At 38.9% G+C, this 12,025-nt stretch overlaps 1 pseudogene; it reads right to left on the reverse strand.

Moving 5' to 3' along the window:
- Nucleotides 1-211: 211 nt before the first annotated feature.
- Nucleotides 212-1,870, reverse strand: LOC126953786 (putative elongation factor 1-alpha-like 3; annotated as a pseudogene).
- Between the last annotated feature and the right edge of the window lie 10,155 nt (nucleotides 1,871-12,025).

Here is a 12,025-nt window from a genome sequence, read left to right on the forward strand (position 1 = left end):
AGACTATCCTGGGCAACATAACAAGACCTCATCTCCAAAAAAAAAAAAAAAAAAGATTGGTGTGATGGCACAGGTTTGTGGTCCCAGCTATTTGGGAGGCTGAGATGGGAGGATCACCTGAGCCCAGGAGGTTGAGGCTGCAGTGAGCCATGATGGTGCCACTGCACTCCAGCCTGGGTGACAGAGCAAGACCCCATCTCAAAAAAAAAAAAAAAAAAATGAGTGAAAAGTATTAAAGATACTGTTCATTTAGCCTTTTGAACTTCCCCGGCAGATTCAGTGACTTTGCCAGCTGCAGCAGCCACTGCTCTAAAGACACCTTCAGCAACTGTCTATCTCATATCATGAACAGCAAAATGACCTGGAGGAGCACAGTCAGAGAAGCTCTCAGCACACCTGGGCCTGACAGGAACCATATCAACGATAGTTATCATCACCCAATTTCGAGAATTTAAGGACCATCTTCCAGCTTCTTACAAGAACATTGGTCAACCTTTTCCTTCAGCTCAGCAAACTTGCAAGCAGTGTGAGCCATGTGACAATCCAGTATGGGGCATACACAGCCAGTGTGATTCGCTCTGGAGGATGCAGGATAATCACCCAAGCAGTGAACCCTGCTGCTTCTACAGGTAGGTGGTTTTGCTTTCATCAGCGATGTTGCCACAACGAACAGCTTTGACAGACACGTTCTTGACATTAAAGCCCACATTGTCTCCAGGAGGAGCTCACTCAAAGCTTCATGGTGCATTTTAACAGACATTACTTCAGTTGTAATGTTGACTGGAGCAGAGTGTGCACGATACAGGTTTGAGAACCCCAGTGTCCACTTGGCCCACAGGGATAGTGCCAATATCCCAAATTTCATAGACATCCTGGAGGGGCAGAAGCAAGGGCTTGTCAATTAGATGAGTTGGTGGTAGGATGGAGTCCAGAGCTTCAAGCAGCATTGCCATCTTTATCCTAAACTTTCTATCCCTTAAACCAAGGCCTGTGATCACATGGCTCCAGCATGTTGCCACCATCCCAACCAGAAATTGGCACAAATGCTGCAGTGTCAGGGCTGTTGCTCATTTTCTTTTTTTGAGGTGGAGTCTCGCTCTGTCGCCCAGGCTGGAGTGCAGTGGCGCAATCTGGGCTCACTGCAAGCTCCACCTCCCAGGTTCACGCCATTCTCCTGCCTCAGCCTCCCTAGTAGCTGGGACCACAGGCGCCCGCCACCACACCCGGCTCAGTTTTTGTATTTTTAGTAGAGATGCGGTTTCACCATGTTAGCCAGGATGGTCTCGATCTCCTGACCTCATGATCCACCCACCTCGGCCTCCCAAAGTGCTGGGATTGCAGGCGTGAGCCTCTGCGCCCGGCCCCCATTTTCTTAATGTAAGTGCCGACTTCCTTAGCAATTCCCTCGTGTCTCTTCTGCTATAGGGTGGCTCAGTGAAATATATTTTGTAAATGACAACAATTTCTTGTCACACATCTGGCATGCAAGCCAGAAGGGTGTGCTCAGGGGTCTGCCCATTCTTAGAGATGGCAACTTCAAATTCACCAATATCAGCAGCAACAATCAAGACAGTGCATTCTACCTGGGATGTGCCTGTAATCATGTTTTTGATAAAGTCTCATGATGGTCACATAACACTTGCTGGCCTCAAATTTCCACAGAGAGATATCACTTGTGATACCTTGTTCACACTCAGCTTTCTGTTTATACAAGACCCAGGAGCCCTTTCCCATCTCAGTAGCCTCCTCCTCACATTTTGCAGAGGGTCTCTTGTCAGTCCCACCAAATGTTTAGATCAGTAGGGGTGGACTTGACCAAATCTACAAGCCCAATGACGACAATGTTGATGTGAGTCTTTTCCTTTCCCATTTTGGCTTTTAGGGGTGGATTTCACAACACCTGTGTTCTGGCAGCAACACCTGTGTTCCTGTAGCTGAGGAAAAGCTAAACACTGCTTTGGAAAGCAGCTTAACTTCTTTTCTGACCTCTTTTACTTGTACTTGATATTTATCTTTTAGAAAAAAATGACTTACACCTAATATTCTGATACCGTATGATTTTAAAATAGCTTTATTGAGATATAATTCACCAATTAAATGTGCAATACAGTACTTTCAGTATGTAAAAATATACATGAATTTTGAAAGCCAATACATCAGATATTTTAACCTTAAAAGAACGTGTGCTATAAAACAAAACAACTTCTCTTGTCACCTCCTCTTTTCTATTCTAAGAAGAAACAAACAAACAAAATATGTTTTCTGCAGGAAGGTGTGTGTGTGTGTGTGTGAGACTGTGCATGCATGTGTGTGTCCTCATTAGAGGAAAAACAGAAACCGTCCATTTCCATAAACTATTCAGAAACAAACAAAAAAGGATTAAGCTTCACAAGCAGGAGCTTGGAGAAACAAGGAGCAATATTATTCTAGAAACCATCTTTCCTGTTTGTTTTTCAAGACCTGGAGAGGTCCTGCATTTGCTGCCTGACATCCCACTCCACATGGTCTTCCAGAAGGAGCCACTAAAGTTAGGAAGTTGGAAGCTAATCTTGAAAAGGGAAACAAAAGGACCCAGCAAGGAAGGAAAACTGGTGGCCAGTGATCAGCTGTGTTTACCCGCACTGACTTCATAAATACGACCTAGGTAATACCTCGTGATTTGGGTGAATTGCCAGGTGCACTTGGATAAAGAGAAAAGTCAGAAACACAGGAATAAGAAAGACCAATGTTTGCTTTTAATATCTGGCTGTTAAAGCAATTTACGCAAATCACACTCGGCTGAGTAAGAAGAGACCAACTAGCAACAGCATAGGAGGGAAATTGTCTCAAGACATGGAAGGAGTTTTCACATCCTGTTAAACTTGAGGGTAGTGTTATTTTTTGCGGTAAAGCTATGGAAAATACTGGAAGGTTTGGGCAGGCAGTCTGCAAACAAAAATCGTGCTGCTTGTAATTGTATGCCTGCCTCTTTGCCAGCTGATGTAGAAGAGAAACCGCCCAGCTGAAGATCATTTCCTCTTGCTTGAATACCCATTTGCAATGATTGATTTTAAAGGTCATGGGTGTGCTCGCCAGCACATTTTTGTATGAGGAGTCCAGCCTTCTGTTTTGACATTAGTCAGATGCATATGTGGCACCTGAGGAACAAGGAGGAGACCGGGAAGGATCAAGTTCCCTTTTGGCTCCATCACTGTCAAGTTGGAAACTCTTGCATGTCTGAGTGCCTTATTTCGGCCTAGACACCCCCAAGGTGATGGGAAAAAAAAAAAAAAAAACTCTGTAATATTTTTATACTGTAGACATTTTACCCTTTGAATTTTTTTCACTCTTCTAAAACTTTTCCTTTTTCTTCTTTCCCTTCCCTGTATCCTTCCCTAAATATTTTCTAGAGCCTTACTATGCATGTCACGTCCTATGCAGCTGCTGGGTATGTACGTAGGAATACCAACCAGTTTTGCATCAGGGTGTTTACAAATCTGGTGCAGTTTTGAAAACAAATAATAGCAACACGATCCACTAAGAGACTCACATACAAGGCACCATGTGTCGAGATTGACAACCTACAAAACAAAACATTAAAAGGTATTTTATACTAGCATTACTTGTTCTTACTTATTTACAACTCGTCACATCCCTACAATAAAACATAAATGCAGTGACTGCATACTGTTAATTGGCCAGATTATCTCATGCCAATTTCTCTTAGTATTAGATACCAGTCAGTTATAAATGCTGCTGAGTATCCCAATATTTTTTTAATGAAAAAGCTTTTAAAATAATAATTGAGTGTTTTGAGCTACCATTTCTTTTCTTTTTCTTTTGAAACAGAATCTCACTCTGTCACCTAGGCTGGAGAGCAATGGTGCAATCTCAGCTCACTGCAACTTCCGCCTCCCAAGTTTAAGCGATTCTCATGCTTCAGCCTCCAGAGCACCTGGGATTACAGGTGCACACCACCATGTTTGACGAATTTTTGTATTTTTGGTAGAGACAGGGTTTCACCATGTTAGCCAGGCTGGTCTCGAATTCCTGACCTCAAGTGATCTGCCCACCTCGGCCTCCCAAAGTGTTGGGATTACAGGTGTGAGCCACTGCTCCCGGCCTGAGCTAACATTTTTTAGGTGATCAAGTCCAGTCTCAACTGCAAGAGACTGAAAATGTGGAACTAATTACAAAACAAAGTAAGTTAATTAAGTAGGGACATAAACATTTAGATGGGATTGGGGTCTATGTTTGACGGTTTGCAACCGGTCAAGTTATATATTTAGAGCAACAAATTCTGCTGTTGCCTTTGTTCTTTAGCGTGACTGGACTAAAAATACCCAATTGTTTTTAAGTTCTAAGAAGCAGGTCAAGTCCAACCGTAGGGACTCTGTGTTTTCTGACCTTTTCCTAAATTTTCTCTTTGAAGGTAGAGAAAATATTGCTTTCTGAGAAAAGGTATGTTCTTGGAACAACCGCATAAAGCTAAAAATAGTGGGAATTGACCATAAGAATGCTCACAGAGAAAAGAGCCAAAGTGTAGATTCTGGTTGTTATATCTCACTAAGAAAGTCTCCAAAAAAGGAAGAAAACAAAATCCTAATAGGTTATATTAAAAATCCAATTGATGTTATTTAAAAAGCAGCTGTCTTTTATGGGGTAAGATTTACTCCCTTTAAAACAATCCATTTTGTTTCATTTATTTTTCTGAGAACTCATTATGATTCAATTGGCTTAAGATATTAGACATTATTCGCTGGATAACTAAATTTAGTTTTGTAGTCATAAAATAGAAATCATAACATTCTACTACAAAGTATAGATTAGCTTCCTTCATGATTTTTAAAAATGTGTGGTTTCTTTTTAGTTGATAAATGTAAAGCATTGAGGTTTCAAAGAGGAAGTAAGAATTGGCAACTGAAAATGGCTAGTGATCCATCTAAACCCAGTGCAATGCCCTTTGGAACATACTATTTCTATATTAGAGAGAGAATAACATTTTTATATATCTACTGGGAAGCAACATCTCTACAACCATATGTTTTAATGATGAGCCTGGAAAGATATTATTTTTTTTAAATTCTTCACTTCACCCCCATATCCTTTAATTTTTATAGTAAATGACACTATAACAACACCCTAGCTTTTTTTTTTTTTTTTTTTTTTTTTTTTTTTGAGACAGAGTCTATTCTGTCGCCCAGGCTGGAGTGCAGTGGCACCATCTCAGCTCACTGCAACCTTTGCCTCCAAGGTCCAAGCGATTGTCCTGCCTCAGCTTCTCTAGCAGCTTGGATTACAGGTGCACACCACCACGCCTGGCTAATTTTTTTAATTTTTTTATTTTTAGTAGAGATGGGGTTTCACCATGTTGGCCAGGCTGGTTTCAAACTCCTGACTTCAAGTGATCCACCTGCCTTGGCCTCCAGAAGTGCTGGGATTACAGGTATGAAGCTGCTGTGCCCTGCCCAACACTCTAGCTTTGAGTGTCTAAATTAGGCTTCAGGCTAATTCACTGGAGGTCATTCATCTTTGTACAGTAGTAGTAGAATTGGCAGTTCTCCTAGCTTTCTTTTTTGATAGGTTCTGAACTCAGAAATGAATTTTCTTTGCTACGGTAAGAAATAGATTCTGAGAGTCCATATAAATGAGGCATAATATTTGGCTCAGAAATTCAAAATATGTTGCATGTTTTTTTATGGATTGACCTTTCATTTATATAATTGACTGAGGGACTTTTCAGTAATTCCACAAAGTTATTATTCATGCTCTTAATCCTGCACCCACGCCAACACCTGACCATGATTTTGGGGTCACCTTATTTTTTGAGAACATACAATGCTTAAATTTTGGAGGCTTCAAAGTTAGTGCTAAAAATAGTATCAGACAAGACTGTCACACTAGTAAAGAGCCATGTGAGAAATGCTTGGGGTATAAGAGATTGATAATGTACTTTAAAACCTGGGCTTCAGATAGAGTGAAGAAGCCATTTGTAAAGTATTCAAAGGGGTACCTCAGGGGTACCTCAGTTCAAAATGTGGCTTCACATGCAGAATAAATGCTTTCAGGCAATCTCTAAATGATGTGGATATAAATATTGTCAAAGGCTGATTTGTTCCCTGAGCAATCTCAGTTTCAATGGTGAAGATATTTTATGTATTGCGAATGCTTTTGCTCCTAGAACATACACTATTCCTCACGCATTAAGATGTACCATCTCTTATCTCACACCATATTCAAGAATCAACTCAAAATACATTAACGATGTAAACATAAGACCTGAAACTGTAAAAGTATTTGGAGACAACATATGGAGAAACTTCCACAACATTGGTATGGTCAATGATTTCTTAGATATAACCCCAAAGCCCCAAAGCACTGGCAACCAAAGCAAAAATAGACAAATGAGATTGCATCAAACTAAAAAGCTTCTGCACAGCAACAGAAACAATGGAGTGAAGAGACAACCCACAGACTAGGAAGAATATTTTCAAATCATATATCTGATAAGGGGCTAATATCCAAAATAGGTAAGGACCTCAAACTACTCAATAACAAGAAAACACATAATCCAATTAAACATGGGCAAAGGACCTGAATAGGCATTTATCCAAAGAAGACATACAAATGGCTAACAGGTACATAATAACTGCTCAGTGCCTCTAATCATTAGGGAAATGCAAGTTAAAACCACAATGAGATATAATCTCACATCTGTTGGAATGGTTATCATAAAAAAAAGAGAAAGACAACAAGCATTGGGAGGATCTATAGAAAAAGAAAGCCTTGTACACTGTTGGTAGTAAATTAACACAGCCATTTTGAAAAATAGTATGAGGGTTCTTCTTCAAAAAGCTAAAAATAAACTGCCATGTGATCCAGCAGTCCTGGTTCTGGATGTGTATGCAAAGGAAAGGGAGTCAGTCTGTTGAAGAGACATCGGGACTGCCATGGTCATGGCAACATTATTCACAATAGCCAAGATGTGGAAACGACGTAAGTGTCCATCAGTGGATGAGTGGAAAAAGAAATACTGTTCAGCCTTAATAAGAAGGAAATTCTGTCATTTATGACAACATGGATAAATCTAGAGAACATTATGCTACATGAAATAAGCCAGACACTAATACTGCATGATAACAGTTATATGTGGAATCTTAAAAAGTCTAGCTCCTAGAAGTAGAGAGTGATGGTTACCAGAGGCTGGAGGTAGGGTGGATGAACGGGGATAAGGGAAGTGTTAGTCAAAGGGTACAAAGTTTCAGTTAGACAGAAGGAATAAGTTCTAGTGATCCATTGTACAGTATGGTGACTATAGTTAGTAATGATGTATTATATCTTTCAAAAGTGCTAAAAGAGTAGATGGTAAATGTTCTCACTACAAAGAAATAGGTATATGAGGTAATTGTACCTCATAATCGATACAATTATTATTTGCCAATTAAAAGTAAACCTTAAAAAAATACACCCACTCTTGTGGTCCTCAATCAGGTGCAATGAGCATTAATTAAGGAGATGAAAAAATCAGACTTTCATTACATTCCTGTGAAAGGCAGATAATATACAGCATAAACCCATTTTAACCAGAAAGTTAATATAACCATTAGTTCATTGAATACGCATTAATTGAAGGCTTAACAGGTGTCAGAGAAATTCCAGATGTTGGAGATACAGAGATAGAACCCTTATTTTAAGAAGAGCTAAAAAAATCTGTGCAGAATCTAGTGCAGAGAATAGATAAACTGGTAACCCAGGGTTAGAAGTAGGTGGCAGAAATGTTTGTTTTGATCTGCAGAGTTTAAATATATATATATAAATAGAGACACTTTCTCTCCAATTCTGAGTATTTAGAATTTTCTTGAAAATCTGACGTTGGGTTATTGCCTTGATAGACATGCATTTTTTTAGTCACTCCCACTTCATGGTAAGTGCACCAACTCACTTTGTTCACTTGTATATAATACTAATGCAAAGGAGAGAATGTGAGAATGAGAGATTTGAAGCATGAGAAGTATTCAACCCCCATGGGAAGGACTTCACATTGCTGGTTGAAGATGGAGAGGGTAAGCTGAGGATTACTTCCAGATGCTGGAAAAGACTCCCAGCTACCAGTCAGCAAGAAAAAGCCAAACTTAATCCTGCAACAGCGAGAAACTGAATTCAGCCAACAACCTGAATAAGGTTTGATGGTGATTCTTCCCCCACAGCCTCCAAATAAGAGCCCAGCCCAGCTAGTACCTCACTTTCAGCCTTGAGAAACTCTAAGCAGGGAACCCAGTTGAGCTCACCTGGGCTTCTGAGCTGGAGAACTGAGGTAATAGATGGGTGTTGCTCTAGGCCACTAAGGTTATAGTAATTTATTACAAAAGTAATAAAAAAAAAATTCAAGCAAGGAAATAGCTAAGGTCAACTTGGGTCACTAGAAACATACAAGTAGCTGTAAGTAAAATAGTTAATATAAGAAATGGAATCAGAATGAAAAATATGATTGTATTTAGTTTCTGATTCAGCTCCTTGGATGGGCCATCAAGCTTCATGCATTTATTCTTTTGTTCACTCAGAAAGCATTTATGGTGCACACACTGCATGCTAGGCCTTGGGTTTGTAAAGATACTGATGAAATTAACCTAGATTCAATGTCTTGTCGGTAATAAGCAGTCAATGTATGCTGAACTGAGTGGAATTGTATTAAATGCCTTTAAGAAGCTTCAGTCTGGTGCCTTAAAAATTCTTAAGCTATATAGTAAATAAATGCCTGTATCTTCATAGCCCTAGCCGCTTCATTGACATGCTCTGTTTTGATCACTTTATTATCATTTTGTATATTTTTTGTATATAAATTTGTATATTTTCTACATACCTTTATTTACCTTGTTTACTACTGAACATAGAAATGACATAGTTTAATTCTCCTCTCCTCAATGTAGGTATGATTTTGTGTGTGTCATTGGAAATCACAAATACCATTCTTACAGTTGACCACTAAATTAATGGACTGGATAGACAAGGGTCCCTTGTCTGCAGCTTGTTCCTCTGCCTAAAATTCACAGCAGACATTAGGCCATGGGTCACTGTCTCTTATAGTGTTTCTTGTCTGTGCTCTCCAGTCACCAAACAGAATATGAATACCTTGAAGAGGCTCTTTCTCACTCACAGCTGTTTACTCACCAGTGCCTAGTGAATAGTAGGGTGTCAATAATTATATGTGTACAGATTAACTTGCTAATCAAATATGGTAAATAAATTTTACCATAAACACATACAAAAGATGTAAAAACTAGAAATAGACACAAGTACTAAGACAATACTTTAATCTCTTTGTTTTGGTGTAGTAGAAAAAGCAGTAGACTTAGAATATTTACAGCAGGTTCATTAATCTATCCATCCACCAATCCATCCATCTATCCATCCATCCATGCAAACATTCAGCATGTCTTAAGCACCAGCCATAAGTGGACACACTTCTCTTCCTTTTATTTACTGATCGTATGACCTTAGACAAGTCACAATCTGCTTGAATACTTTTTGTTTCCTATAAAGTAATGACAATGATTCCTATCTGTACTTCGCCCTTGAAGTCTAAATGAAATATTCACTTATATGTGTGGAAGAAAATGCTTTGAGAAAAAAGTTCTTTGAAAACTGTGAGATTCTCTACAAAAGTATTAGCATTATGAGTAACATAATTATCACCAGGAATGACCACATTCATGTAAATGAGGGCCAAGAAAATAAAAAAATTTATTCTGTTATATACAAATACATCTTCCTATGGTTCTCATATGTCCTCAGGAAAATGGAAGCTAAATATACATGTCTTTGTAATTTTTGCATGGGGTTTGAGAGAAGAAATCATATGCTGTGTGATGGATAGCAACACATCATCATTCATTCATTCATTTTACAAACATTAATTGTTCCAAACTATATGCAAAGCTCTTTGCTAGGCACCTTATGTGAAATAAAGTGTTTCGAGAAGGTAACTTAAGGATAAGTCTGTGTTCTTCCAAGTTAAAAAAAAATCAATTAATCAAATTATTTCAAATATTTTAATATCCCTTATCATTTTAACAAAATCTGGATTATTGTCTTGTTCCCACTTTTAATCCTGGGTGTTGGTGTCATGTAATGCTGCCTGTAGGTAATATTTTGAGAACACTCCATCTGTGTCAGTAAATGTCAGTACTTTACTTACATTATACAATTTAATATTTGCAACAAACCTAAAGGCATATCTTTCAATTTTACATATTGGAAAACTTTTATGATGTGACCCTGAGGCCAGTCTCTTGGCCACTATTTGGTACTACCTCAGCTTTTGTTGTCTGAATGCCTAGACACATTATATTACATAAAGATTAGTAGCTCAATGATATAATGTGTTAGTGGTGATTGTTCTCTGGATGGAGCTCAGGTCCTAACTTGATCGTAGAAATTCATAAAAGCTAGAATCCTGTAGGCATAGGCAGCTTTCCACGTTGTCTCTCTCATATAACATATTTTCTCAGAATAAAAAAAATGGATCTGTTAGACATGGAAAATATAGTAATGCTTCCAAAAAGCTGAGAAATGTTTCAAAGCATGTCAAGCCAAAGCCTGCAGCAAAATCCTTCTTTGACATGGCACAATGACAGCTGTCCCAACATGTCTGTCTCTGTTGTGCTCAACAGTGATGTGGATCATGTAACACCACATGCTTGGGAGGCATGCCGAATTCCAAAGGACCCTGCATCTTTCCCAACATTTACCCAACATTTACCCCTCACGTACAGATACAATAGTCATATAAGAAATGGTCAGTGTGGCTGAGGTGGGTGGATCACTTGAGGTCGCGAGTTCTAGACCAGCTTGGCCAACATGCTGAAACCCCATCTCTACTAAAAATACAAAAATTAGCTGGGCGTGGTAGCATATGCCTGTAATCCCAGCTACTTGGGAGGCTGAGGCAGGAGAATTGCTTGAACCCAGGGGGCAGAGGTTGCAGTGAGCCGAGATCACACTACTTCACTCCAGCCTGGGGGACAGAGAGAGACTCCATCTCAAAAAAAAAAAAAAAAAGAATAAATGAACAAGAGACAGCAGGAGAGGACAGAAATGTAGGACTGTAAAAAAAAAAAGAGAGAGAAAGACAAAAAGAAATGGTCAATGTGTCATACTTCAAATGGGAGAGAATTTTTACTTATAAGAGGGAAATTCTTCTTAGCTGAATATTATAAAAATCAGATGTGATGTTCTACTTTACATTAAGTAGAGTTTTCATTGACATCCATGACCGAGAGAGTAGAACGGATAAGAGTCACAGGGAAGATGACTTTGCTGGAACTGGAACTGAGATGTGCTGAGAGGATGTTATCCATCAAGACCCTCATTCTGAGCCTGCTCCAGTTGTTTCCGATACAGATTGAAGGACTGACCCTGAAGTTTTTACAAGCACAAGAATAACATAGGTTCGGAAGACTCATTCATAACTAATGTGTAGTCTGATGATCTGCTGAAATATGCTCATGTGACTTGCAAGAAAGCCAAAAGTAGCCCTTGTTGTTTCATGCATTGAGTCATCTAGAAGTGCTGGACAAAGTGATTTGGTGTATTTACCATTGTAATTAGAACTGCTGTGTCTCTAAGATCTTCTTCTATACAGAAATATGTGTATTACAACCTAGAACAATGCAGAAAGGTAAGTCTAGATTTAGAAGGGGACCATTACTGTCATTGTCCTATTTCCTGTCATTGGTATGGTTTCATGCCAAGAATCTCTTTCCATGTTGGAAGAAGGTCCAATAAACTGGAGATCAGAGGATCTTGACTCATCCCACACTGCTACCAATAAGCCATGTATAATCTGTTATGTTTCTTCATCTCCTCCACTAATAAATGAGAGTTTGGAAATTTTCTTCCAAATCTAGAAATCTAGAAATTATTTTCTCTGAAGCTTACATTTCTTTTCATCTGTGGACACCTTCATGCCTTTAGCTATTTGTTCACGTCCCTTTTATCTTGAACCTGATTCAAATGCTGTAATAAGTCTTCAAACACCCATGCTCTT

Source organism: Macaca thibetana, chromosome 4 (genome assembly GCF_024542745.1).
Source record: "Macaca thibetana thibetana isolate TM-01 chromosome 4, ASM2454274v1, whole genome shotgun sequence".
Classification (NCBI taxonomy): domain Eukaryota; kingdom Metazoa; phylum Chordata; class Mammalia; order Primates; family Cercopithecidae; genus Macaca; species Macaca thibetana.